A 4713-nucleotide genomic window follows, 5' to 3' on the forward strand; every position below is an offset into this window, starting at 1 on the left:
AACATCTGTTGCAGTAGCCAATAGCTAATTAATATTTTACTTCCAGAAGTTTGACCACGACGTTGATTGTAGTAGGTTATTATTTTTTTCAATAAAGAGCGTGGTTGCTTGGTGTTCTTAGTAATGAAGGATTGAAGGAAGCATGCGTTATTTTTCTGGTTTATTTATTCTATTATTCATGGATCCACTTGCATGCCTCATTCTATTAATGATGAGCGCAATTTATTCACAATGGACAATAGCTGCTAGTTAAGTATGAATATAAATCCTCGCGAATTTCCTTTGCTTTTCAGGTTTCTTTAGATCATTTCTCAAAAGATTAATTAATATTTGGTATCTGAAACTATCGATTTGATGCTTAAAAACAAATTTACAACTAAATATTTTAATTGTCATTTCATTAAGCATATTGCACCTTTAATTAATTTCTTAATCAAATACGTAATGTCCAAAAGCACCTTAATCATTATGTGTTACTCATCTAAAAATTATTCTGTTGTTATGAAATAAATTTAAAAGAACAACCATAAGAGAAGTATAAAAACAAGTATTTAGAGGAAAGAAAGCATTAAGAGGAAGTAAGAATATCTTACTCAACTGTGTATTTACAAATAAAGTAAAAGGACCTATTTATAGACTAATAACTCCTCATCTAGATTGAATTTACAAGATGAAGATAATACTAAGATATTAGATGAAAGGATTAAATCCTAAGGTTGATCGAATCTAATTTATATCAAAAATTAGATATAGATAACGTAAATGGATATTCACAAAAATATTCATAACACTCCCCTTTGAATATCTATTGTATTAAGAATATGTCTCGTTAAAACCTTACAAGGAAAAAACCTCTTGGGAAAAAATTCGAGTGAAAAAAAAAGTACATAATTCTTTTATAGAATATGCTTTTGAAATACTGCTTATTAAAAATCTTATCAAGAAAAGCTCAGTTAGAAAAACCTTGATGAAGGAAAGGACTATAGTGTGTAGTTTACTTCCCTGATAACTGCATTATAGAGATCTTTAAAATGATGTATTCCAATCTTTGAACCAACTTTTTAAATGTTGTAGTAGGAATGACTTCGGTGAACAAATTTGCTAGATTGTCACTTGACTAAATTTGTTGAATACTAATTTCACCCTTTTCTTGGAGATTATGAGTGAAGAAGAATTTTTGACGAACTATGTGTTGTCCTATCACCTTTCATTCATCATTCCTTTAACTATGTCATACAAGCGGTATTATCCCCATATAACATTATTTGAATTTCCTTCTTAGTTGACAAACTACACATTTCTCAAATATGTTAAGTTATAAATCTGAATCAGACATATTCATGACTTGTCTCATAAGTTTTTAAAATTTTTGCATGGTTAGAAGAATTAGCAACTATAGTTTGTTTTATAAAACATAATGAAATAGTCGTACCTCCATATGTGAACAAGTAACCTGTTTGGGATCTAGTTTTGTGTGGATCAAATAAATATCCGACATTTGCATAACCAATTAAATTTTATTTTGATATATTTCAATAATATAAGCCTATATCCATTGTTCCTTGAAGATATCGAAGTATCTATGTTTAATTCTATTCCAATATCTTAGACTTAGTGAAGAACTATATCCTGCTTGTAAATTCATAACAATTGATATATCAAGTCATGTATTGCTAGCAAGATACATTAGTGCTCCAATTTCAATAAGATACAGTACTTCAGATCTACGAAATTCTTTATTATCCTCACAAGCCTGGAAAGGATTTTTTTTTTCACATCTAATGACTTTACAACTTTTGGTAAACTCAATGGGTAGGCTTTCTTCATATAAAATCGTTTTAGCGTTTTTGCTATATAATTAAATTGATGGACAAAAATTCTATTTGTCAATTGTTCAATCTAAAGACCTAAACAAAACTTTATTTTTCCAAGATCTTTCATATTAAATTCTTTCTTGAAGTAATCTACGATTTTTGATAATTCTCCAAGACTTCTAATAATGTTCAAGTCATCAAGATAAACAACAATTATGAGAAATTCATATCTATATCTTTTTATAAAACACATGGGCATATAGGATTATTTTTATTGCCTGCTTTCAACAAATATTCGCTTAGGCGATTATACCACGTGTCTAGATTGTTTTAATCCATATAAAAATCTATTTAATTTAATCAAGTAAATTTCTTGAGAATTCAAAATTTGTACTTCAAGGAACTTAAATCTTTCAGAGATGTTTCATATAGATATCATTATCAAGTGAGCTATATAAATAGGCAATAGCTACATTCATTAAACGCATTTCAATTTTCTTATATATTGCCAAGATAAATAATATAGAATTGTAATTTTCTCCACCACAGGGTATATATATTTTCATATTTAATATCAAGTACCAGGTCTTTGGGTAAAACCTTGTGTGATAAGCCGTGCTTTATATCTCATAATTAATTTTCTAATTTTATATTCGCACAAATACCCATTCATGTCTGATTGGTTTTTTACCATTTGATATACGGACTACAAGTCTAAAAACTTCATGTTTTGCAAGTGAATTCTGCCTTGATTGTGTCTTTTATCATTAGCCAATTATTTTTATGTCTACGTTCTTCAATAAATATAAGTTCAAGATCCTCATTTTTCTTTCATAATATTGAGTGCTATATTATATACAAAAATATCGTTGACGTTTATTTCATTCCAGTCCCATCTTTCCCTATCATGACATAATTGATTGAGATCTCTTCATTTTCAAAAATTTCAGGTACCTAAATTTCTTTTGAAATTTTATCAATTATGTCATGGGTCTTTTCTAGAGTTTGTATTTCCTTTTTTTGACCATCTTGAATATTTGCTCATTTTTTTTTAGGATTTTATATTTGAAACCATTTGGTTTACACGTTTCTGGCGTGCCTTGTCCTACAAGGACATCAATGCTAATAGGAGCATTTTGCAGTTGGTATATAAGATTTAATTATTTTCTTTAGGTCAGTACATACGTCTGACAACTGATTTACTATATTTTGTAAAAGAATTATCTTTTGAACTTCAATTTCATATAGATTTATGTGAGGATCAAAACTAGATAATGATAATTCATTCTAAGAAATTTCCTTTTCCAACAGCTTATTTTCTCCCATTAATGTTGGAAAATTGTTTCATCAAAATAACAATCGACAAACTTTACCATGGATAAATCTTTTATTAATAATTCTAAATATTTAATTACAAATGGAGATTCGTATGTAACATGTATTCTTAATCTCTTTTGAAGACCTATCTTTGTGCGTTATGGTGGAGTAATTGGAACATATATCGCACATCGAAAAATTCTTAAATGGAAAGTATTTGATTCTTAACCATAAATCAATCGTTTAAGGAAGAATTTATAATAACTCATTTGGCTTGATACATACAAATGTTGCTGCATGCAAATTGGCATGCCCCGAAATAAAAATTAAGAGTTTAGATTTCATAAATAATAGCCTTAAAATCAGTTGGACATGTTTAATAAACAATTCTGCTAGATCATTCTGTGTATGAATAAAAGCAATAGGCTGCTCAACAGTTATTCTAATTAATATAAAATATTCATTAAAAGCTTAAGATGTAAATTCACCAACATTGTAAAGACAAATAGTCTTAATTACATAATTAGGAAAATGTGCTTACAAATGCCAAATTGTAATATGATAATAAGCACACATATAACCATCTAGTCGATGCATCTATTAAAACTATAAATTATCTAAATGATCCACATTGTGAATATATGAATCCACATATATCATCTTGAATATGTTTCAAAAACCTAAGAAATTTAGTCTCAACTTGAACTAGTAATAGCCATATAATTTATTTACCTTGAGAGCAAACAACACAGGAATATTTTATTAGATTGAAAAATCTTCTGGTTTTTCAAATGGATGATCATATTAATTTTCAATCATTTTTTTTGCATCGTTATTGATCTGAGATGATCCAACCGATCATGTCAAACATTAAAATCATTAGTAAACTTCTGGTTTACTATAAGTTTCAATTATTCTAATATTTGTGTAGCTTAATCCAAAAAGTAAAGTGAGTAATAATTTTTTTTTCAACACACACTTCTTACTTGAGATAATAGATATAATATAAAGGTATTAAATGTCTCTTTCATTCGTTAACTCAATATGATAACTATTCAAATAAATATCTTTGAAACTTAAAAAACTTCTTTGAGATTTTTTTCCTCAAGGTAGTGAAAATGTTATCTCTTCCAAAGCGTTCAATTAATCTTGTACTACCAGATATTATAATGACATTAGTTTTTTTTCTTTGTCAAGAAAAAAAATATTTATTGTCTTTAAATATAGTGTGTGTTATAGCAATATCTACTAAACATATATTTACATCATAGATCTTGGATCCAGTAATATGAATATCCATATTTTTTAAAATAAAATAAGATATACAACAATAAATTTATAAATTAACATGAAAGAACATTAAATACATCATTAAAACACGTATTAAGAACATATCATTTAAATATAAAGAAAACATATTAAAACATCTTCATAATATTGTTATACTAAAATATACCAATTACTATTAAGTTCATTCTTGGATATTTCTATTACCAATCGAATGATCAATTTCCTTTTTAGGACAAGAAAATCAATAATGGATATTTCTATTACTAATAGTATAATCAATTCCTCTTTCAGG

Source organism: Theobroma umbraticum, unplaced genomic scaffold (genome assembly GCF_002168275.2).
Source record: "Theobroma umbraticum cultivar Fairchild unplaced genomic scaffold, ASM216827v3 scaffold_86.0, whole genome shotgun sequence".
Taxonomy (NCBI): Eukaryota; Viridiplantae; Streptophyta; class Magnoliopsida; order Malvales; family Malvaceae; genus Theobroma; species Theobroma umbraticum.